We start from the raw sequence: 26,409 nt of genomic DNA, 5'->3' as shown, positions 1-26,409 counted from the left end.
CCAAAAACAAAGTTTCGGGATTAAACCAAGATCTACTTGGTTTAACAGCCCTAACCCCGCTTTGCGAACAAAGGTTAATTAACCCATTTTGGCTTATAAATCATCGGAAAACCCATTTTCTCCGCTTATCCAAAGTTTTGATTACAGCGCGCATTCCACAAAAAACAAAAGAAAATATTATTTAAATGCGTCGGGTCCCGCCGTATCATGTTGGCAATTTGCCCGCCCGTCGTCCGTCGGATCTGGGCCCTCCCATCCGACGGCTCACAATGATTTCGGACCGCCTCCAATGCCCGGACAATAGCTCCCAAAATCTGTCAGAGCATGACGTCAGGGCTCGGACGCGTGTCGTTCCCAAATTGTATCGGGAGGCCGCCTGCCAAAACCGCTCCCGTACCATAAGCGGTCCGAAATTACCGTTTACCGCTCTGCCAATTCCGCCATACGTCATGTCCGTGTCACGCTTACATCACTGCCACCTCAGCGTCACATCAGCGCCCGACCCACCATCGCCCCGAGCTGTCTGCCACGACCCCCGTCCACCTGGACCATTCACAGACCGCCACGTCATCATTCCGTACCATGACCCCACCTATGACGTCATGCTGACGTCACTAGACAAAACGCGCCAAAAGCCAAATTTTCACTATTTTACCCAAAAAACCCGTTTTTCCCCGTTATTTGCATTTTTACTCACTGTAGTCCTGCATGAGCGAGCACGTCATTTACCTGCCAACTTTGAAGACTGATCCTCGCTGCCAGTGCCCTGAATTCACCTGCATTGCCACCATTGCCCAAGTATACCAGGTATTTATCAAGTTATCCCCTCTGCGCCTGGTTTTTTCCATAATTCTCTGAGGAAACTAAGAAAAGAAAAACACAGTAAGTTCAAGAAATCTTCATGAACCATTGGTCCTCTTCCACACTGTAAGCCCAATTTCACTCACAGAAGCCCCATTGTGCCGAATTTCCACGAATTTATAGTCTGTTTGCGCATTCGCAAATTCAAACCTCTGCTACACAAATCCACCGAGAAAGTGACCCTCAAATCCCAGCATTTGCTCACTAAATCTATCCTAGGAGCAGTTTGACTCATTTTCACCTCAGTTTACCTCTTCCCCTTTGCAAATTGCCCTGCTCCTGCAAAATCCATTGCTCTGTGTTGCTGTGCCCTGAAAATTCAAGTTTAAACACAACTTAAAGTAGCAGTTGACCATGGAGACCCCAGTAGCTCTAAACATTCCACCTCTAAATGCCCCCCAAAGAGAGCTAGAATGGTTGCCCCTGGCTGACAGAGACTACCAGATGGCAGAAGTAATCCCAGAGTACAGCAGATACCATATTCATGTACTCAATGAGCTGAAAGCCGAACATCTCAGTGGAAATGATATTCTAGGGATTTGGGACTCCAATTTGCCTCTTTTCAATCTTCCTCAAGTCAATATCCTACCAGATTTAATCCATCGATGCAGTGCCAACTATGATCCATGTCAGAGAGCTGTCCTCAGTCCCTTAGGCTCAGTTTTGTTCCATGTCACCCCTGAGGCCATAAATCAAATGCCACACTTTCATACTACAAAGCCATTGACTCCTCTATCTATGATGGACTTGATAAAGCAAGGAGGCAAGCTGTCTAGTGCCCAAATCATAGAGATTAATCAACTATTCATTCAATCAGGCTCTCAAACTGTGAGGACTCTCCCTATTGGAAATGAATATCTCAATGAGGTGGGAAAAATGCTTGTGGATATGATCAGTTATGTCCTAGGATACAGATCAAGTGAGGATGTTGATGAAACCATTCTGACCATGATGTCTGTCTTCTCCCCTGGAAAGCCTCCTTCTGTTCACTATGATTATGCTACATACATTGCCAATAAAATTCATGAGCAATTGATGAATTTAGAGAGGGAAAGGATATTTAGATACACTTCTTACATCTATCACTTGTTCCTATTTTATCAGCCTGATAGCTTCCCTATTACTCTCAAGAAGTTTGATGCTCAGGGAAACCAAAGGTCTGTGGTATTTTGGTCTTCAATCTTTCATCACATATCTTTTTCACCATATAGCTACTGTGAATTCATAGACTTTTTTATCCATCCAACCATGTCCTTGCTGTTGAGTTCCCCTCCTCCAAGATTGACAGATGAGATGCAAAGAATCCTCCAGCTCTCAAAGGCCTACAGCATTGGAGATTGGTACTTTTACCAACACCATACAGTGATCAGAATATATGCTTGTGAGTTAGCCCCATATAGGCTACCAAGATATGTCCCTATGAGACTTTTTGCTTTAGAATATTTTAGACAATTTGGAAATGCAGACATGATCCATTTCCACAGCAAAAATAAGAAGGTAAAACTCAAAGTCAAAAACCAGCTAGGCCCATTTATTTATAACAAAAGAGAAGAGGCATGGCAAGAAGCAGATAAGATCCTAACGTGCCTCGGGTTGCAAACCAGTTTCCTTTGGATACCCTATGATCCCAATCATTTCATTAGTCTTAGAAGGGTCAAATATAAGTTGGCTAGCTATGATCATATCAGGTTACCACATATTGAAAAATATGCAAATCAATTAGAATGGAAAGAGGGCACCCTAGAAGAAGCAAGTTCTAAAGAGGAAATAGCACAAAAAGCAGCAAAGACACTTGAGAAGCAAGCTGACTTGGAATATTGTGGGCAGGTTTTTTCTCTTCCTCATACTCAACTCGGAGTAGCTGCCTCATCTTCTAGAGCTCCCCAGCAAGCAGCTCAAACTATTCCTCCAGCAGCTAGCACAGATAAGGGGAAAGAAATGGAGCAGAAGCAGACACTCCCAACAACAGAACAACAGAAAGCATAGGCAGAACAACAAGAGGAAATGGCTGATGCCCCTGTATCCACAGAGAAACAGGCTCAAGAAAGTGTGCCTCCAAGGCAGGAAACAGCAATGGATACCTCGGTACTTCAAACCTCAATAAATGAAGAGAGAACTAGGAAGAGGGACAGATAGCAAGAAACTCCCCTCACTACATCAGCAAGTCAACAAGGGGAGAAAAGGCAAAGATTAAACCCTTTTTCTGAGGAAGAGATGCCTATCGGACCATCCATGGGTATGGGACCCCCTAGTATGGAAGCATCAGCCAGTTCCTTCCAGCAGGAACAAGAGAGACCGCTTGGAGGAGAGGTCAGTTCCTCAAGCCAGTAAAGAAGAGCAGAGTCTGGAATCAAGAAACAATTTATGGATATAAAAGCTAGGAATGAGCTAGTCAGAATCCAACTTTATAATCATTTGCTCAAGATGGCTCCCACTAATCAACAGAGACTCATGTCAGCATATGACATTATAGAAGGGAAGATGACTATGAGCCATTTCATGCCTGCCATGTTGCAGCCACAGTCAGCTGCAGATTACATCAGAACCAACCTTGAAGTATTTGCAAAAGACATCCACCCAATGGACCAAATTGAGCTACATAAGCAAACGGGTGAGATGGTCTACTCTACTCTTGCAGATAAAACATTTCCAGCACACAAACTGCAAACTTCTCTCCACAATACTACTGCCCAACTAGAATTGGAGAAAGCTTCTTCTCAAGCCAAAGACAACAGGATTAGATCTTTGGAAGACATCATTATAGAGCTTGGGCATGACCCAAGTGATCCTAAAGTTGTGCAGGCACTCATGAAGAAAAAAGATGAAGATATATCAGCTTTGAGGAAGATGGTCAAACTTCCAGCAACCCTTCACCCCCAAACAGAAGATGTTGCTCAGCAGAGAAAGGATCAAGATGTAGTGGCCATGCTGTTGACACTACACAAACAATTGGTAGAAACCGAAGGACGATTGATAGCAACAGAGGGTGCATTACATGCAGCCCTGAAACAAAAAGGAGGAGAGCAGATACCTCAGCCCTCTCAGCCAGTAATTAACCTTGAGGAGCCTCCTCAAATTATAATTCCTCCCACAGGACAAACACCAGAGGTAGGCCCTTCAACATCAGCACCAATTACAACATCAGGACAGACACCCAGCCTTGATATGCAAAATATGATGAAAGAACTTCGAGCTCTGGAGGCCCAGATGGCAGAACTAAATGAGGCCAAGGAAAAATTAGCTACAGTTAATGAAAAATATGATAAATCAAAGCAAAGTGTAGCTGAAAAAACAAGAGAGGTAAGGGCTCTTGAGAAGAAAATAAAAGAACTAGAGAAAGAAAAAGAGCTCTCTCTTGACAAGGGTGTAACTGAAATCAAGAAAGTCCTGTGGGCCAATATTGGTCAATCTATAACAAACCAGTGGCAATATATCGAAACCATCCATGAGCATATGGATCTCATATCCAGGGCTCAAAAAGAAAGTCAAAGAGCAAGGGCATCTCTAGGCAATATGCCTGAGATAGCCAATAGGATGATCAATGTCCTTAACAATCGCACAGGCCCCTAGCTGGCAGCAATGGGTATCTCTAACAGAACTGATACCATTTTACTAGTAAAGAGGGTGCTCACTTTGATAAATCATGTACAAACATTAGATAGGAGATGCCAGGAAATGCAGACAGAGGTGAAAAAATGCATGGAGAAATTTACAGCATTGCATAACAGAGGCCTTCCCAGCTTACTAACCAGTGCAGGAAGGTTACTATCTCATGAAAACTATGCCAAGAGGGTAAATAAATATGCTACTAATCAGATCACTGCAGCATCAAGTGCCCCAGAGGAAACAGGGCCTGCGTCTCGGCAGAGTCTCTATGACAAAATAGAGAATTTGTTTTTTATCATGATGAGATTAGACATCTATTTGAAGTGCCTTCAAATTACTACAAATATACTGAGGCAGATGAAACCTTAGGCATAATTTTGAGACACCAGTTGCCTACTCAGGAATGGTGGACAAGCATGATACAGACATTGCTGTGAAGAAACAGATTTTTCACCAATTTTTTGTATATATCAATTATAAGTCATCATTTTCAGAAAAATTGATATATTCACTATGACTGTAAAAGGAGTGGACAGAGCCAACTCAGCAAACAAATTTGGCCGCTAAAGCAAGACCGACAGATGCAGATGACGGGGCTGAGACAGCTACAGCACGACAAAGCAATAAAGGGCTTATTACTCAGAATCAATACGAGGCACCCGGCAGACCCAGTTGCCCCAAAAGTCAAGAATTTCTGACAAGTAGCAAGCAGCTGTTGTATATTTATTTAAGTAGCTTTTAATTTTGTAAGAAATATCTTTGAAAGTTGGTAAGAGCAGTTATTGTAAAATAACTCATTGTTGAGATGTTTTTTGGGATATTTTGTATATATGCACCCCCGCATAGCTTATTGGGGGTTGTTGTTGCTTAATTGTTCAAGAGAACTCGACTGTATATCCTCTGAGAAATATAATGCAAAGGAGCTGTTGGTTTCCAAAAGATCGGTTTGGCTTGGACGTGCTGTGATGAAGTTATTGACTGCTGCAGGATTCTCGTGTTATGGCGTGATACAATAAGTGTTTTCTAACTGTATTTGTGTTTCATTTCTTACGTAATCTATCTGTGATGTATGGTGATTAGTCTTGGTAGAGAAGAAAAAGAATAGTTCAGGATTTGTCCATTAAAAACACTCTGAACTCAATCTTTGCTACTAAATATGTTTTCTCCAGGGTTAGCTGCAACTATGGAATTCTTAAATGCTCCTATTTGCTCTAATCACATGATAAGTCTTTATTCAGTAATTCTCTCTTGTTGTTGATTGGGATTTGTCTGTTATTTCCTGTTACACTGTGAAAGAACTCTTAACTGCCTTTTACTGGTGTAACTTATACTGTTTCTTGTCTAAAAATCAAAGTTTGTATCATGAATACCCATCTGGCCCTGCAGTGAACCTCTCTTTATCACAGATATCAAATGCTATTCATTTCTGGACTCCACATGCCCAATGGACTGAACTCTCTTTGATGCTTACATGCCCTTGTTTGAACAATAGCTAACAACCAAAATTCAAACAAAACTCTCACCTCATAACTAGCCTAAAATCTTCAAAAAACAAAGTTAAAACTAAAAGAGAGAGCCCTCTCTGATTACAGGTAGGCTAGAACCTGTAATCCAAAGCTTGGTTAGTGGTTACCCCGGCCGTATTCCCTCAGGAGTCAAAGGGAACAACCTGGGTGTTAACAATATCAAAAGCATGACAAACTTGTAGCATAACAATACATGTCTCAAAGTCAATTCTCATAGAAACATTATCTCCTTACAATTCAACATAGTCCAACCCTTGATCACTTAGATGAGTGCTCAATTTATAGGAAGATGGAGGATGTTTTTTCATCAATGAAGGTATTGAATGGCCTTCCATACTTAGAATTAGTTCCATGGAGGAAGGGATGAGAGGATAAGAGGTATCTTAACTCATTCCTCATCCATTTTCGAGCTCATAGGAGATGATAAGTGTGAGAATATTCTAGAAGGCTCCAGAAGATAAGAATATTCCCATAACCCTATGATGATTTCGCTCAGTCTCACCTAGCGCAGGTCAAAGTGGGCCTAAGTGTTCTACAGAGCACCCTTTCATGGGCCTAACTGCTTTGCAGAGCACCCTTGCATGGGCCTACCAATGCTGGTCCCTCTAGGAGTCATTTCAGGATGTCTTTAGGCCATGAAACTGTCTAGGAAGGAGGCATTCAAAAGGTTGACTTGTTTAGGGCATGTAGCAATTGAAATTAGAGTTTGATGAGCCCTAAAACATTGATCTAGATGATGGGAGTGATGTGCCCAAATGGATCTATAACAGTTGCCCCCAAAAGCATGAAGTAAAAAATGTAATGTCGAGTGAAACGCTTTACGATGTGATGAGGAGGTTTCGAAGTGGTTGGTGACCTGCATCAATTACAATACATAATATCATGATATCTTGATTTTTTCTCATGAATTGTTGAGTGAAAGCATACCCATGCTTAGCATATAAACTATTATTACAAGTACACAGACAATTATCTACAGATATAGACCCATGACAGGATGACCATCAATATAAAGCCATTGTATGGATGATTTGGTACATTTCCTGAAATCACAGCCCAGATGGATGAAACTAGATCTGGGGTCTTCTATCTTGTTCAATTGTTCACTCAAGTACGAGTTAACCATGTGAATATGTGATCTAAAGTCGAACATGGGAAGACACCGTCTGATTACCAGCCAATGATGTAAGTTGTTAACAGACGTGAGAGAAATCACTGATAATGATAATGATCCTTAAGGTAATACAGTACATTCTGCATGGTGTGAATGGATGTTTGATGTCGAACACCATACAAGGTCTTTCAGTCGAAGGCCAGTGAAGTCAAACTATCACCGGAAGAAAGAAACCTGCCATTGATGTATGCAAGCTTCAAGGTATTGGAAGGGTGTTTCTAAGTCAACCTCTTGGATAATGTGTTGATGTCGACAAGAAGCGACTCGTTGCCAGAGGGGCTTGATGTATCCCACATCAACGACACGAAACAAGTCTAATGATTTTGGAGATGAAATTTGATTGACGACACAAGGTTCAAGAATGGCGGTCATGAAAATGAAGGTTTATGGTATTGCAAAGGATAAATTTTAACTGGATGACTTCTCTTGAACATGTGGGTGATAGTAAAATGAATTGGTAGTATTGACCCAAAACAAAGTGATGGATGGTATGATAGACCAACGGTATGATAACCATCAAGCTGATAACCCAACCCAAACAATCATGGTGATGAAGTGAAAGTGTCATGTTCAAGAGCGATCTGCTACCATAAAGTGGTTTTCCCCCTTTTCTAATTTCCCTAGTCATTGCTAACCAATACCTCTTTATTTTCTATCAAGCTTGACGAGGATAACATATGCTTGTCGTATAATTCCACCCTTTGGATGAATCCATTGCTATGTGATGTTTTAACGAGTCTAGCAAAGGTGAAACTCGGTCTTGTCTAGATGGATAAGTTTGTCACTATTTGATGTTTTAACGAGTTTAACGACAACAATAACTGGGTCCTTTTCATGTTTAGAGAGTTTGAAAAGGGGCAAAAAGAAAAGTCCATAAGTTCTTTTTCATAGATTTGCCTCTCAAGCCCGAAAAAGCATAAAACAATACGAGAAAGAACCTAGTGACCATGTTCGATCAACGTATACCTTTTTTGTAAATAATCTATCTCAGCTCGAAAAAGGGTTAAACTTATACATAGTAGATGTCATTTGCAATCCATTAACGAGCTGAAAAGGACAAGCACTCGATAATATTTTCATATTTTGAGAGTTTGAAAAGAGCTTAAAGAGGACTCCACTTTGAGGAACGAGTGGTGTCTAGGATAGCGACTGGTTCTGGTGATGTTGGAACTTCTCAAAACATGTTGATTTATGTGAAGAGGCTAGCTAATAAGACCACTCATTACAATTGTTCCTCAAAAAGGGTAAAAAAACCAAGTGAAAGTGTATGATCGGCCAGGCAGATAGTGACGATGGAAGGAGAAACACCAAGGCTCATCTGACGGAAGAGGCTGATAGAATGGAAATCACGAGGGTTAAAATGGAGATGGGTTCATTTTTACACAAGATTGAACCATAGGGAACTATGATTGGGTTCAGTTTCATGTTTAGACAAGCTTGAAACGAAAAACTATGCTTGGATTCAATTTCATTTTTACACAAGCTTGAAATGAACAACTATGCTTGGATTCAATTTCATTTTTACACAAGCTTGAAATGAACAACTATGCTTGAATTCAGTTTCATTTTTACACAAGCTTCAACCTTGAAAAACTATGCTTGAGATTGGTCTACATGCCCCCAGCATGATGACTTGATTCTAGATGCATGCCCCCTAAGCTTCATTGCATTCACCTAAGTAGACTACTTGTGGCTATCAGGCAGATGGAATGAAGGTTCATTTACGAGATCAAATGAAAGACTCGAATGGGATTTTAGGAGATCTAATCAAAACTTGAATTGGAACTTTGCTCCAGGGGTCCTTGTTTCATTTTTTAATGAGCTTGACACAAGACAAGGAACTCTGCTCGGATTCTTTGTTTCAATTTTTAATGACCTTGACACAAGACAAGGAACTATGCTCTAGGATCTGTTTCAATTTTTTTTTTAAGAGAGGTTGACACAGTAAAAGAACTATCCTCATATTCCTTGTTTCATTTTTTAATGAGCTTGACACAAGACAGGGAACTATGCTCATACCCTTTGTTTCATTTTTTAACGAGGTTGACAGAAGACAAGGAACTGTCCTCATGGGAGTTGTTTCATTTTTTAATGAGGTTGACACAGTAAAATAACTATCCTCATATTCCTTGTTTCATTTTTTAACGATCTTGACACAAGACAAGGAATTATGCTCATACCCTTTGTTTCATTTTTTAATGAGGTTGACACAAGACAAGGAACTGTCCTCATGGGAGCTATTTAATTTTTTAATGAGGTTGACATAGTAAAAGAACTATCCTCATATTCCTTGTTTCATTTTTTAACGAGCTTGACACAAGACAAGGAACTATGCTCATACCCTTTTTTTCGTTCTTTAATGAGGTTGACACAAGACAAGGAAATGTCCTCATGGGAGCTGTTTCATTTTTTAATGAGGTTGACACAATAAAAGAACTATCCTCATTTCCTTGGTTCACGACCGATAAGAGGTCATGACTTCCAAGAGGTTCTCATCAGATGGGAGAACAATGCGCTGGAAGGAATGATTTTGTTTCAATGCCCCCAGTACATAATGTACAACATCACGGAATTGATCACTAGTTGATGTAGGCATGGAACGGGTTGCCACATAATTTACCCATGGCGGGGAAGATACTATTGGACAAAAGGACCATTTAGCGAATATGGTTGACTGGAAGCCATATTTGAACCGGGAAATGAAAGCTAATCAACGATGACAATTCTACCTTCATGTGGGAAACACATCACTCAAAAGAATGTTGAAACAATAGCTCCCATGTCATAAACATAATCACGACCAAGAAGTAAATTGTAATCTAAAGGGCCTGGGACTACCATCACATTGAGATAAACAATTTTTCCTCCTAACGTAATAGGAAACTGAGGAAGGATCCCTAATGGTTGACTGGTTCCTCTATTAAAAGCCAACAGATTCTGGGTAACAGGCACAAGCGGTGGTGAACCAAATGCTTGCCAAGTAGTGGAGGAAAGGATACTCACAGATGCACCTTCATCTATAATACTGCCAAATACAATCATATTAGAAACCTATACTATGATCTAGAAAGGCACATAAGAAGGAAGATAGAATCCTTCCAGTTGATTCCAATCAAAGGAAGTGAACAGACTACTTGGGAGAGGGTACCATAAGAATGGGTGAATTATCCCCTTGAGTTACGAGAACGGGAGGAGTTTCCTCCTATCTTGATGGAACAAGAGGGTTGCCTCCAAGCTCATTTGAATCTGAAGAAACAAAAAGAACCTGATTGGTATCATACTCACTCTCTATCGAAAAGGTACAATTAACTGAAGGTGAAATCAGGTCAATTGTTTCCTCGACCGATGATTGGTCATGTATAGACTCATGGGTTTCACATTCAGAGAGAATGGGTTTGACCAATGGTTGATTTGGTTTAGTCACTTTATCATCTAGTGAAGGATTAAGGGATAGTCTCTTGTAACCAGATGGAAGTCACTGTGGTGAAGCAGGAGGGTTATCCAACACTTTTTTGGCTTCACCCAGATAGGGACAAAGGTGAATGGGGTGATTCCCTTCACATAACCTACAGGGAAACTTAACTTTACCCTTCTTTCCATGAACTTTACTACCACTAGCTGATGGTGTGTCACCAGCATGATCTCCAGAAGTTGATGACACAGGATGATGTAAATGAGAAGACCATTCTTCTAAGATCTGAGGAATATCAGGACAATTTTGAAGAAGATGATCTCGCATACAAAGTTTGCATGGATATTGAACTTTGTGAGTCTTATTGGATAGTTTCTCATCAGAAGTTGCATTCAAAGCAATGGTTGCTTGGTTGCCCCTTTGCTGAATTTGATTCTTCTTTTTCTTCTTCCCTTTCTTCTTCTTCTTAGCCATTTGGTTACTAGTACCAATACTTTCACCAGGCGAAGAGGAAGAAAGGGAAGAAGAAACAGCCGAGGAAGAAGCAAAGGGTCAACTTTTTAACTGTAGGTTGATTTTGTCAAGTTGGAGTAGTACTCGATTGTGGAGAAATCACGACATTTTGAACCAAGGAGGTTGAAAAAAACCATACTAGAAAGCCAATGGTAAGTCCCGTATGGGACAATGTAGCCATATAAGGAGCACCAATACTTTTGAAAGGGGGAAAAGGACTAGGATTCCCATCAAGAGGAATTCCTTGATCGGTGAACTCCGAATTTGTCGCCATATGTCTCAACCTAAGATCAAATAACGAGGAAGCGTGGAGGATGTTATCCCCGGTCAATTAATTTTATTTTAATCAAAATAACATAGAGAAACAAAAGAGGGATGATCTAGGAAAAATGATTACCAAGCAACTGTGAACTGCAGAATACCTTCCGGTGAACGAAGAAGTATGGGCAGGCAATCTCCCTGAATGTTGTGTTCGGTGTATCACAATGTACAAGGTGGCCGACTTGGTTACCTAAGGATGGATAGAAACCTAGTGTTTTCCTCCCATATATTTCTGAAAGTACATGGAGGCCCAATCTGTATTAGCATTGTCTAATGCAAAATTGCATAGTGAGAGCATTCCCATATACTTTACGTACTGTAACACCGTCCTATATACCCGAAGGTATGTGGACGAGGTACGATATACTCATGTACATGGAATGAGATATCACACTAGGGATGTATTACAGACAAGTTAGTGACAACTGCTATGTTTTATGACACCGGAACACGTCTCTAACCTAGATCTCTAAATGTTTTTCGTTAAGTGACAATGCTCCATTAGGTTAATTCAGATAAATTTTAAGTTGATCTTCTTTAGAATTTTCCTTTCAAGGTTCACCACAGGATGTATGTTTGCAATTCCTATAATGCAACTAATATTATAAGCATTCTTTTCATTCAATTGAACAATGAAAACCTTAGCTAGTAAGGATAGAGCAATGAGATCTTTGACAGAGAGCAAAGAGCACACCTAATGCAATTTCCCTAGCTATTCCTATCAAGCATTCACAAACTTTAATATGCATGATGCATGTTTTTCTTTTCAATATCCTTAATGTTAAAATGAACAAAAGGAAACTAATGCACATACAATCAATCAATCTTTTTGCAAGAACGAAGACTTTATGACAGTTCCTTTTCGAAAGAAATGAATACTTTTACGACACTTTATTTTGAACAAAGATTAATGGACTATAATCTAACTTTGGAAATGAAATGATAATCATAAAGAAATAATTTAAGAAACATTAATCAATCAAGTCAAAGTAGGGCTAGCAAAGGAGATACAATCTTGATTTCAGAGACATGACAGTCATTGATCTTTCCGCAAACCACTTCAGAAGGAAATTTGGAAAAAATCATGCCAAAGGTAGAATTTTTGGCTTAAGGAGGATCAGCGCAGCCCTGAATGGGAGACAGTGTGCTACAGAGCACTGTCTCTAAGCCAAGGGTGCTCTATAGAGCACTATTTCCTGACCAAGGGTGCTCTGGTTATAGCACATTCCAAGAATATGCATTTTAGTGCAAATTTTGACCAAAAACACTTAAAAAAGGCTGAAACAAGATCAATGAAGGAAAGTAAAGTCTACTAGGGTGTACTGGGATGAGGATAAGCTACTTGGAACGATGATCGTTCCCCATTATGGTCACCAATTTTTTTTGGATAATTTGGTATCTACGGATAAATACTAATTCCCTAGATAAGTAGCCATATCTATAACAACATTTTAAATCACTTTAGCCTTTTCCTATAAGAAACAGATAAGACAAAGAGATTGAGAAGACCTACTTGTAGTTCTGCTTTCCTCTTGTCTCCTTTGTATCGGTCCCATCGCTCCTTCCCATACCTAACATGCTTGAGAAGTACTTGTAAACAACAATAGAAGAGAAAGAACCAATCAAAGAAAAAGATCTATTGATTACAAGGAAATGGAATCAAATACATTCACACATATAAGCATCATATAACAAGATAAGCATATGGAAAAAGGTTCAAATACTTTATTGAATATAAGAAGGAATTACAACCATCAAGTGTGATTCGAAGTCACTCCTCCAGCTTTGATCCCATCCACATCACATCAAAACCATGACAAATTTGTAGCATAACACTACTTGTCTCAAAGTCAATTCTCATAGCAACATTATCTCCTTACAATTCAACATAGTCCAGCCCTTGATCACTTACATGAGTGCTCAAATTATATGAAGATGGAGGAGGTTTTGTCATCAATGAAGTTATTGAATGGCCTTCCATACTCAAAAATAGTTCCATGGAGGAAGGGATGAGAGGATAGGAGGTATCTTATCTAATTCCTCATCCATTTTTGAGCTCATAGGAGATGATAAGTGTGGGAATCTTCTAGAAGGCTCCAAAAGATAAGAATATTCCCAAAACCCTATGATGATTTCTCTCAATCTCGCCCAGTATACGTCAAAGTGGGCCTAAGTGCTCTACAGAGCACCCTTGCATGGGCCTACCTACACTGGTCCCTCTAGGAGTCATTTCACAATGTCTTCAAGCCATGAAACTATCTGGGAAGGAGGCATTCAAAAGGTTGACTTGTTTAGGGCATGTAGCAACTGAAATTAGGGTTTGATGAGCCCTAAAACACTGACATGGATTATGGGAATGATGTGATCAAATGGATCTATAACAGGTAGGTCCGGTGTGACCGGAGGGAATTGGCTATCTTCAGGTAGCTCCCATGCAACTATCACTATGGACAGTAATAGCCATGCACAGTGAAAGGTCTTAATGTGATCTTGTTCCTTGCAACAGTTTGCGAGGAACTCAACATAGAGGTAGTGTTCCTAGTTAAATTGGACTCCCTTCATGTACTAGGTTGCCAAAGCTATCATTGGTGCCAACACTTCATCTACGTGACACTTCCGCATCACCTTCCCTACTAATATTTGCGTCGCCACTTTGACCGCAGGGTAACAGATGCTCAAAATGGCATAGCCATGCAGCTTCTTTACCAACTTGGAATTTTCCTTCATCGCCTTAGCAAGCGCATGCTCGCCGGCCTTTCCACCAAACACGATGGCAATATTTTCTCCTATGTATGGCAGCCGTGTGATCCTATGGATCAGCATGTCCGTGATGGGTATTGGCTTCTCCAACCATAGACACCCATCATGCACCAAGCACATTAGCTGATTGATCACTACCAATGTGATAGGTGCGCAGTTGTAATGTGGCATTGATAGCAGGTTTAGCAGGTGTGCCTTGTCCACGCCTTTCATCTACTTCCTTGGCTCCAACGCAGTCACTCCAGTATTTTTGTGGAAGACCCGATGCATAAGTTGGTCTATCGCTAAATGAGGGAAGCCCTCCATGTTTTCTAAGTCCTCCAACTTCAAAAGGGGGACATGACCCAAGCACGGTCCCTCAAAGACGATTTGGTCCGATAGGAGGGCTGTGTGCAGGCTGACTTTACTCTCAATAATATCTCTGGGAACCTTCATATTGCCCCTCAATTTCAACAACCTTCATTTCTACTACAATATCCTCATCATCCATGGGGATTTCTTTCACCTCTTCTTCCGGCTCTAGGTCAATCATTTTAGACTTTTCTTGCGCAGTGGGTTTTCCCGACTATGGGTGCCTCCTAGGTCATGTACGCACCAATGATGGCATTTTCTGCTTGTCCTTCTTCAATTTTGGCCCCTCTTTGGTTGGTGTAGGACTTGGCTAGGGTCTCCTGGGGGATTTAGGCACTTTCGCTGGTACTTCCGCAGGCGCAACTTCTGGGGAAACTCCCTCTACTGCCATAGCCACCTCTAGAACAACTCCCTCAGTTGTCACTGCTTCAATCCTCATATATTTTGTGGACCTCGAAATGATGATATTCAACAGCTCCAGTGTCGTCTGTGCCATTATCTCAAATACGGAACTTGCTAGAAAAACTTCAAAGGTTTCCCAATCCATGTGCGCTTGAGAGCTCAACAACTCAATTCTCAAACTGCTAAGTCTTTTTCATTGGGTAGGCATCTGTAATTTATAGGCACTTTCAAATTCAAATCCGACTGTTCCCCTCAAAATCGGTTCATTAATGCTATATTGGCGATAGATTTTGAAAGATTTGGTCCATAAATTCTGACTTAAGTGCCGCCCCCCCTGCTCCCTTTGGTTGTTTTTTCATCGTCAAATAATGAACATTGACTTTAATGGTCACTTTCTTGCTATCCTGTGTGGTTTTTCCTTTACTATCACAACACCCTGCATGCTTCTACAGACTCTATGACATATCTTTGTTCCACGCAGTTCCTTGATCACGCAGCTCTCTGACCGAGGCAGTGTAGTTTATAGTCCTGCGCTTCCTTTAAGCTGCCTGGAGTGCTAAGACTATGCTTCCCTCATACAGTCACCTAGCTAGATCACCAGTGTATGGCTTCATTTGGCTGGATACACTATCCAAGACCTCGTTAGTGAATGGGGTCAGAAAAAGGATCATGCACACAAGTGCATTTAATTTCTGGAGATCCACACATATCCTTATCTCTTCTTTCTATTTCTTTTCCTGAACCACTATTGGGTTTACCCAATCAGATTCTTCTACCAGCTCAATAATACCTACCACAAGCATCTTATCTAACTCATCATAGACTCTTTCCTAATACTTCGGATTAAGGCGATAACGTCTTTGTTTCATAGGTTTTGTGTATAGTTTCAAGGTGATTTTCATGACACCCAGGTCTCCTATTATTCCCTTCAGATCAGAAAACTTTGTGGAAAACAAATCCTGATATTACGGAGGAGCTCAGTGACCTTATCTACTGTTGCATCATCCCAATAGTCCCCAATCTTCATAAATTTCGGCTCCGCCTCTGTGCCAATGTTGACCTATCTAGTTTTTAGCGGCACATTTATGTCTGGATCCTCTATCTACGATCCTTCAGCCTCGTGGCGACCCTTGGTTTTCAGAATATTAATCTTTCTAGGATCCTCATCTTCTTCTTTAGTAGTCACGTTATAGAATTCCAGCACGTGGCTCATCTGGGTAGTCCAATAAGGTGTAATCAAGTCTAAAGGATCCTGTGGTATCCTAAAGATCATTGCTTTAATCTCTTGTAGCGTCGTGTCAATACAGTCAAAGCCATCATCAAAGTTGAACATCATTATAAACCCCTGGCGCAAGATGTCCCATTCTTCAGTGCCATGGTGAAGCTCTGTTTCCATGTACCAATTCATTGGTATGGCATCCAAGGTATGACAAAACAGATGCACCCATTCAGGCTGGGGATCCGCTCCATAAGCCTTAGTCCATTTGGCTAGGTGATCGCGCAGATCATCTCTTCCATCATACTTGTCTATCATCCATACTTTCGGCTGTCCAAAACATATTCTCATCATCCTCCTATAGTTGCGCCAATCACCAAAAATATCCTTGTGCGTACCCCACCATCTTGCGGGCGTAGCACGCAGTGCCCAATTGAAGGCCTGGAAGCGATGCTTCTCCGACACTTCTCTTTCAAATGCATCCAAAAAGCAATCAATGTTAGTTAGCCCATCATAGTGAGGAAAATTCTTTACCTCAGATGATACGTAGTGTAATGACTTGGTCATCATATTACAACGCAATGTAGATACTTCATGCAGTTGGTTCTACCAATTCTTTAGTTCTTCATCTGAATCTGATGTGCAGGAGCTCTAATGGTCCCATGTAATACGTCCATCTACTGTCGGATTTACCCAATCCTGGTCTCATGTTGTTATCCTGTAAATTTGGTCCAAATCGTCATCACTTTCATAATTGTGGACTAGTTTTGTATAGCGTGTCCCTTCGGCAGGATCCAGTGGCACCACTACTTGGAGTAATTTCTTTTCAAATATAATATTTCGCTTCTTGAGGTTGATTACCCCGTTCATGTCAGTGGTCCAATCGATTCCAAGGAGCATAGGGTAGGGATTACTATCATGCACAATCTCTATTACTTCAAAATCTGCTAGTGCGCTTACGTCTTCGATGTCAACGATTATCCCCTACAACCTCTCCATTGGGATGATTTTCTATTGATTCACCATCCTTAACTAGATCGAAGACCACATCAGTGCAGGTTTCCCCATTCTTTCCTATGTTTGTTTTGGCAAAAAATTCACATCAGACCCAAGATCCAAGATATCTTGGTCCATTTCATATTCCCCTATCTGCACAGTGAGTCTCATCTCACGTCCAGTCCTTGCCTTATGCTTGCCAAGCTTTCTGACTACGCACGATTCGTCAGTAGTTTCGTCCTTGACAGTGCACCAATTGATCAGTTCCTACAAGCCTTTCACAACCTTACTATCGCAGAGCAGTTTCATGCAGGTCTCCAAGAATGTGGTAATCATGGATGGGTCCATTTCTTCAACTGGTGTCTCCTGACTTCCTGAGGTAGAGGCCTCAACAAATCTTTTCTTTGCTTCAATAAATGTTGCTTTTGCGTGCTTCAAATCAAACCCAGTCTCCTTTTCTGGTGCTCTATGTACCCATTCACCTTCTGTAGGCTGCTTCCCTTTATCCTCCCCAACATAATTTTTACCTTAGGGTCTTCCTCGCGAGGCTCAACCTTCATCATCTAGAGGTTCTACGTCGGTTGCAGAGGCTATGCCCCCTTTTCACAAATCTTAGCCAACAATATAGGGCAATCCTTAGTCACATGGTCAAACTAAGTACAGTAGCAGCATGACAGTCGTGTTGGATTTAGACAGTCTCTCACGTAGTGTCCTGGTCCTCCACAATTGTAACAAATAAGCTACCCTCGGCCTCTACAATGGCCCCCTCCACCTTGGCCTTGGCCGCGTCCCTGATACTCACCTTACGTTTTCCCAACGCCTTGGTTTGCAGGCCACATTTCTGCCTGCACCCTGTATGCAGGTGTCCTGTCCATCATTAATTTGTAGCTATGGAAATTGTGCTCATCATGACCTACTTATTGACAAAAATTGCAGAAGAGCTGTTGTGGTGTTTGTACGAATTCCTGTAGTAAATGGTAGTTGTTAGTTGCATGTTTCCCAACTACTTGGAATATGGCACACCATAGCATGGGCCCTGCAATTGGCCCTGCTATAGCTTCCAGCCTTAGAGGCATTGGTCCCCCTGGTGCAACATAGTTCACAAAGACTGGACAGTGATCCTTGTCATGCCCCTGACCTTTGGATTTTAGGCACCAAACTTCTTCGCATGCCTTCGACCCAGCTATTCTGTCTTTCTTCAAACTTTTCATTTTGAGGCAAAGGTTTTGCAACTACATGTGTATCTACTGAACCAACAGATTAGAATCCTGCATTGGTGTCTCATGCAGTCTCATCGTGATTTTCAGAGCTTCTACCTGGGTCCCAATCTTCTGTTGTGATAGCACAACCCTTAGGCGGGGCAGGAGCAATGCCATGAACCATTCATGGTGCTGCCCATCAGTTAGGTTCATGTTGGCTTCACGGATTGTACACTCCAATCTTTGATCCAAATCCCAGGGTGTCTCCCAAGGCTTCATCATGATCTCCTTGAATCCCACAATTGATTGCAATTGAGACTTAGGTCTACTGAATTCTCTATTCAATGTAGCCTGGATATCTGCCAACGCAGATGTTGGGTCATCAGTATTGTACTTAATGTACCATGTTAGTGCATGGTACTGCAAAGGACTAACCAGCATGGCTTTCTTCATTTGGTTGTCCGTGATACCCCAAGCTTCCCACACAGCCTTCGCAACGAACCAAAACTGGTCCAGATCTTCATTCCCTACACCCTTGAATACAAGTATCTTTACGGAGTTTGCCATGTTGAACAGTGGTGGAGGTGGCAGTCGTGTGGGTGATGGGGTGTTGGGAATGGGATCCCCCAAGGATAGTTTTGGGGCTAAAAGCCCATGTTTTGGGTCGAATTTTGTAATAAAGTTGTAAAGTCTCCATATTTTGTGATCACAGAGCGTGAAGGTGTCATGAGTCATAAAGAGTTGTCCACCCTTATTATGTAAATTAAAGTCGGCTGTAAAGATCTATCCATGGTCCGCAGACCATGGGATTGTATAAAAAGAGCTAAGTAAGTAAGCTCTAAGTAGTCATAATAATTTGTAGTAGAAGTAATAAGTCTTGAGCAATAAAGAGAGAAGTCTAAGTTTCAGGTCTTAGTGTACATAGAGGCTCTGCAACTGAGTGCGTAGAGGCCTGGGGTGGAAGTCTGTAGTTGAGTGCGCAGACCCCTGTAGCTATGTGCATAGGGTGGATAGAGTCTGTAGTCATCTGAAGATATCAATAAAGAGAAGCATTCTACAAATTTTTTGTCTTTGTTTCCTATTAATGCATCTTGTCATATTGTGTATGAATTTCATTTATAATGTTTATGTGATGTGCGAATAGATGTAATTATGTTAGATAATTGAACGCAAATAAGAATATTTGTTTACACGGTGCTAACTGTGACTATTTAATAAGATAAGTAAGACACTTAAGTGAGTTTGATATGCTACCCTAGCAGCTCGAAAGTACTTGAACCGCAGGTTAGGGCTGCGCGAAGGCCGATCGTATCCCTTCACGGAGGTACCAAAGGGCGGAGTAAAGGGTTAGATAGACATAGCCCTAGAACTCAACGACCTATGCGAAAGCAAGAATAGAAGGAATAAACTGAGATCACAACCATCTGAGGGTGCGGAAACTTGGTTCCGACATCCCCCCATACTGCTTCGGGTGATACTTCGATCCACGCTCCACAGGCTGATGCCAAAAGGGCTAGTAGTGTAGGGATTTGTTTGGCTAACAAACGCTAAACCTGGGTCAGGCCCCACCAAGCCAACAAATGGTTCTGTTGCTGGGACTGGAATATGCATAAGGGATGTGTGATGTCGTATCACTAGAATCCAACTAAGAAAGAGATCGGAGACTGGTTGGATAGGAAGATCCACGAATTCGCGGCGTAGGAGAATAGAAACCTGCGACTGACAAAGGAATAATGGTTGGATAGGTACCTATATATAGAAATCGATGAGATCTTTTTATGTTCCTTTCCAGTTGAGCTATACGAGTGGGTCGCGAAGCTAGTAGATAGCCAAGGAAGGTGGAGACTTGATGGTCCTAATGTTTTGACCCCAGAGTTAGTTCAAATACTATAAGCCTCTAACGATGAGATCGCCCACATCGTCGATCATTGGCTCGATCACATCATAGGAGGATTTGTGACTGAATTCACGGTCGACACCTCAGTTAGCTACAACGAGGCAGAGCAACGCTTTTTCAAAGGACCGCGACATAAGTACTTAAAGTCTTTGAATACATGGATTAAGATGTTATTGTGTGAAAAACAGGTTATCCAGCTACCTTTATGTTTGGAGCTAAGTGAAGCAGAAAAAATTATAGGAACGAAGGAAGAAAGGGTCCCGAATATAGTCCATTTATTTCACCTCCGTTGAGTGATGAAGAGGGAGTAGTGCAGGCTTCTCCGCGAAGTGCTATTCAGAAGGTTCCCGTGACTGCCACCTCCACACACACCACCTCCAACTTCACCACCATCACCTGCGACTTCACCCATACCGCCTCCACCTCCACCGCAGTTTAGTATAGGAAATTTGGTCAAGATGCCTTTGTTGAAAGGCTTGGGAAATGAGGACCCAGACCAGTTTGGGTTCATTGTAAAAGCTGTATGGGAAGCTCAGGGAATTATAGATGATCACATGAAGAAGGAAACATTGGTTAGTGCGATGCAGGATCATGCGCTAACCTGGTACATTAAATACTCTACTAATAACCCAAACGCTTGAGTGGCAGATATCCAGATCGCACTGAATAAAGAATTCAGTAGGCCTAAATCTGAGGCAAACTCAATTGCGGAGTTCAAGGAAATTGCGATGAAACTGGGTGAGACACCTTGGGAATTAGATCAGAGATTGAAATGTAAAATCCATAAAGCTAATATGAACTTAACAGATGGAAAAAAATGTGAATGGTTCGTGGCTTCGCTCCTTCCACACCTATTGGTTGCACTGCCACAATAGAAGATAATGACTCAAGCATAGGCCTTGGAGATTGCAATGAGATTGCATGAAACACCAATGCAGGATCCAAATCTAGGTGTTCAGTAGATCCATGTGCAGTTGCAAAATCTTTTCCTTGAGATGTAAAATTTGAAGCAGGACATAACAGTTCGGCTAGAAGTGTGTGAAGAGGTATGGTGCCTAAAATGCAAGGGTCAGGGGCATGACAAAGACTATTGCCCAATCTTTACAAACTAAATTACAAGAGGGGGACCAATGCCTTTGAGACCAGAAGCTCAAGTAGGACCAAGCATGGGGCCTACGTCGTGGTGCGCTATATGTCAAGTAGCAGGAGAACATACGGCGGATAACTTTCATTTGCTACAGAAGTTTGTACAAACACCACAGTAACTTTTCTCCAACTTATGTAGGGCGGTTGGGCATGATGAGCACAACTGCAGAATCTATGAATTGATAATGGATAGAACACCTGCCTATAGGGTTCAAGCAGAAACGCGACCCCCTGACCAATGCGCGGGGATGGTGCGAACAGGCTTTTAGGGTCGCGGATGAGGACGACGCGGAGGAGGACTTGGAAAAGGTTGGGGATAGTTATTGCACTCTATTTGATCATGAGATGGATGATTTTCCTACAATGATAGCGAGGATACATGATAAGGGGGTGCTACCACCTCAACCAACTCAGAACCTGCATATGATGAGGTCTAAGCCTCGCGAAGAGGATCCGAATGTGAATATAGTGCTCCAAAGTGGAATTGCGATAGGGAATGATGAGGGGAAATAGCTCGAAGATAGTGCATGGGTTCGCAAAGCTCCAACAAAGGAGGCTAAATTTTATTTGGAGCGCGGACGCAAAACGTTCATGGAAGCAAAGAAGAGCTTCGCTGAGGCCTCCACCTCAGGGAGCAAGGATAAGCCTGATCAGGAGATGGACCCTTATATGCTTACAACCTTCCTAGAGACTTGCATGAAGCTGCTACGTGATAGAAAGGCCATGAAGGGATTACAGGAGCTTATAAATAGATGCGTCGGAGACACTCCGGGTGAACCGCACATGGTACGAAAGATTGGTAAGCATAAAACAAGGACAGGGCGAGAGATGAGGCTGACCGCGCAGATAGGAGAGTATGAAATGGATCAGGTTATTTTGGATCTGGGGTTAGATGCGAACTTCCTACTGAAGCAAACTTGGGAATAGATGGGAAGACCCACACTGCAGTGGTCTCTGATTCAGTTAAGGATGGAAAATCAACAGAAGATCATCCCCAAGGGACGACTGTAAGGGGTGACTGTACATATTGAAGGCGCAAGTGCGTTGGTTAACTTTGAGGTAATAGAAATTGTGGATGACAGCAACCCCTACCCTGTGCTCCTTGGCACTGATTAGGCTGCCGATATGAATGGGATAATCAACCTAAAGAAGTGAAAGATGTTCTTTGAGAAGAAATCGCTCTGTGTAATAGTACCCCTAGATCCTGCTGAAGGATCGCACTATACTAAACCAATCCATGATTACGAGAGCAATGACGATCTGGACTATATCTATAAGATAACAGCGGGAGACAAAGATTGGGTGAATCCAACAGCGAATTGATGAATTACATGTGATTGTGACGGTTCCTGCACCTCAGACTTTGATGAAGAATTAGAGCGTTGGCAGAATCAATTACACAAAGTAACCACAGTAAGTTGTAACATGATGACCCAGTCGCTATGCTGTGTCTCGTCAAAGGTAAGAAATCTGCCCACTTATGATGGATTGAATGATGTAGATATCTTTTTGGATGCATTTGTGAGAGAGGTACCAGAGAAGCAGTGCTTCCAGGATTTGGACTAGGCACTGCATGCTACGCCCCAATGTGGTGGGGTATGCACAAGAGTAGTTTTGATGATTGGCACGACTGTAGGAGGATGATGAGAACATGCCTTGGGAAGCTGAAGGTACGAATGATAGACAAATATGATGGGCAGGATGATCTTCACATGCACTTGGCCAAATGGGCTCAGGCTTATGGAGATAAGCCCCAGCTTGAATGGGTGCACTTGTTTTGTCACACCCTGGATGTCATCCCAATGAACTGATACTTAGAAACAGAGCTCTGCCATGGTACAGGTGAATGGGATATTCTGCGCGAAGGATTCATAATGACATTCAACTTTGAAGATGGGTTTGACTATATTGATGAAGCACTACAAGAAGTAAAAGCAACAATCTTTAGGATACTTCATGATCCTTTGGACCTGATTCAACCCGATTGGACTACTCAGCTAAGTCATGCACTCAAATGCTATAATGTGACTACTAAAGAAGAAGATGTGGATTTGCAAAAGATTAACATCCCTAAAACAAAAGGTCACCATGAGGTTGAAGGACCATATATTGAGAATCCTGATATATTTGCGCCACTGAAAACGAAACAGGTGAATATTAGTACGGAGGCAGACGTGAAATTCGTGAAGATTGGAGACTACTGGGATGATGCGATGGTGGATAAGATTGCTGAATTGTTCCATGAATACCGTGATTTATTCCCTACCAAGTTTACATATCTAAAATGGATAATTGAGGACCTAGGTGTTATGAAGATCAGGTTGAAACCTGACGCAAAGCCAGTTAAGCAAAGACCTTACCATCGCAATCCAAAGTATAAGGAGAAGGTCCGCTTAGAGATAGATAAGCTGCTCGCAGTAGGCATCATTAAGCCCGTGGAAGAATCTAATTGGGTAAGACCAATGGTGGTACAGGAAAAGAAGTAGAAGGATGAAATAAGGATATGCATAGATCTCAGGAAGTTGAATGACACTTGCGTACATGATCCTTTCTCGACTTCGTTCACTGATGAAGTATTGGACAATGTAGGTGGTGAGGAAGCATATTCCTTTACTGATGGATGATCTGGGTACCACCAAATCAAAATCCCGCCAGAGGATAGAAGCAAGACAACCTTCATGACTGAGTGGGGGTGTTCTCAGTACACGGTAATGCCTTTCGGATTGAATAATGTGCCTGAAATTTTCTCGCGCGTAGTCATTGCGGTGTTCAAGGAATTTATTCACAAGTTTCTGGAAGTGTAATTTGATGACTGGACTATGTTTGGACTAGTGAAACGCCATGTCGCAAGTTTGTACTTGATGCTAGATACTTGTCGAACATACCAGATCACGCTCAATCTGAAGAAATGTTTGTTTTGTGTTCCTTTTGGTACCTTGCTAGGTCATGTGGTTTGCAGACAAGGATTGATGGTAGATCCCGTGAAGATCACGGTGATACATAACTTAGAAGCGTCAAGGAGTGTGAAACAATTGTGCGCTACCCTAGGACATTTTGGATATTACAGAAAGTTTATCAAAGGCTATGCCCAGATCACCGCGCCTATGGAGAAGTTGTTGAAAAAGGATGTCACATTCTGCTGGAACGAGGACTGTAAGAAAAGCTTGGATGTATTAAAAGAAAATATGGTCACCGTGCCAATTTTAGTCTTCTCATATTGGAAGAAGGAGTTTCATGTAGATGTCGACGCGTCATGTATAGTACTGGGAGAAGTACTGACACAGGCTAGTGAAGGAGACTTGGACCATCCTATAACATTCGCAAGTAGAATGTAATCCAAGGTAGAGAAGAACTATTCCACCACCGAGCGCGAAGGGTAAGCCATGGTATACGAGCTCCAAAAGTTTAGACACTACTTGCTGGGTGGCCATTTTAAGATGTATACAGATCATTCCGCGTTGAGGTACCTAGTCAATAAGCCTGTGTTGGGGGGCAGAATCTACAGGTGGTTGTTATTGTTCCAGGAGTATGATTTTGAAGTTATTGTGAAACCTAGATGACTGAACACAGGACCAGACCATCTTTCGCACATTGAAACAGGGGAGGAGCCCACTAATTTGGAAGAAGGATTTCCCGACACATAGCTATTTGCAGTGCATATTGTGGATGGTCATTTTGAAGTTAACATACACTTCCTAACGATAGGAACTGCCTCGGAAGGTTACACCATCTAGCAGAAGGAGTTAGTGGTGCACTCGACAAACTTTTCTGTAATTGTTGGGCATCTGTACAAAATGGGGTCTGATGAAATATTGTGACAATATGTACTAGAGTTTGAAAGAAGAAGTATACATGTAGACGCTCATGGGGTCACCGTGGGAGGACATTATGCAGGGAGAGCAACTGCGTAGAAGATTCTACGCACAGGGTTGTGGTGGCCAACCCTCCATCATGATTCAAAAGTGTACTGCAAAGAGTGTGATGTATGTCAAAGGACTAGTAGACCATTGCAGAGGGATGATCTACCTCTGAATCCATAGATGATGTTACAATCCTTTGAGAAATGGGCTATAGATTTTGTGTGACCCATTCAGCCTCAAGGGAAGAAGATGGGAGCAAGGTACATTATCAACACGACAGAGTATTTTACTTGATAGGTGGAGGCACAACCTATGAAGGATTGCATAAGTGCGACTGTTGCAAAGTTCCTCTTTGAGTATGTACTGACGCAATTTGGGTGTCCAAAGATTTTTTATGAGTGATTGCGGTACACTCTTTCTGAATGAGATGATCAGTGCGCTGATAGAGGAATTTCAGGTATATCACTAGAAGAGCACACCTTATCACCCACAGGCTAATGGGATGGTGGAAGAATTCAATAAAATGTTGTAGAATGTGTTGACCAAGTTTTGCAATGCTCAGTGAAGTGATTGGGACCCACGCATCCCCGCAGTACTATTGGCCTATCCAACGACATGCAAGAAGTTGACAGAACAAACACCCTTTAGGTTTGTATATGGTGTTGAAACAATGATGCCCATGGAATACATTGTGCCTAGTCTGTGCATAGCGGCACTCACCGGTATGATGGATAGCAAAGCCCTGGAAGAGAGGCTCGCGCAACTGGCTGAGCTTGACGAAGAAAGATTTCTAGCTGGATTTCACCGACAGGTCCAAAAGCAGCGCGAAAATGCGTGGCATGATCGACACATTAAGTTGCACGCCTTTAAGGTAAATGACTTGGTTTTGTTATGTGACAGCAAGTTTGATAAATTTCCAGGAAAATTTAGAATGCACTGGGTAGGGCCCTATGTCATTAAGGATATTACCGACAGATGAGTGGTTCAGCTAGTCAAATTGAATGGAGATCCCTTCCCAGGAAAGGTGAATGGAAGTCGATAGAAGCCATACACCGGTGGTTTGACCATGTGACTATATGAAGATAGCACAATCTTAGTGCTCCAGACAGTTGAAAGGAGGCACTGGACTATAAACTACACTGCCCAGGTTGAGGAGCTTCACAATTGAA

Source organism: Pinus tabuliformis, chromosome 5_2 (genome assembly GCF_031772625.1).
Source record: "Pinus tabuliformis cultivar Carrire ecotype Pingquan chromosome 5_2, CPIR1, whole genome shotgun sequence".
Lineage (NCBI taxonomy): Eukaryota > Viridiplantae > Streptophyta > Pinopsida > Pinales > Pinaceae > Pinus > Pinus tabuliformis.
Note: the sequence above shows the minus strand (reverse complement) of the source record.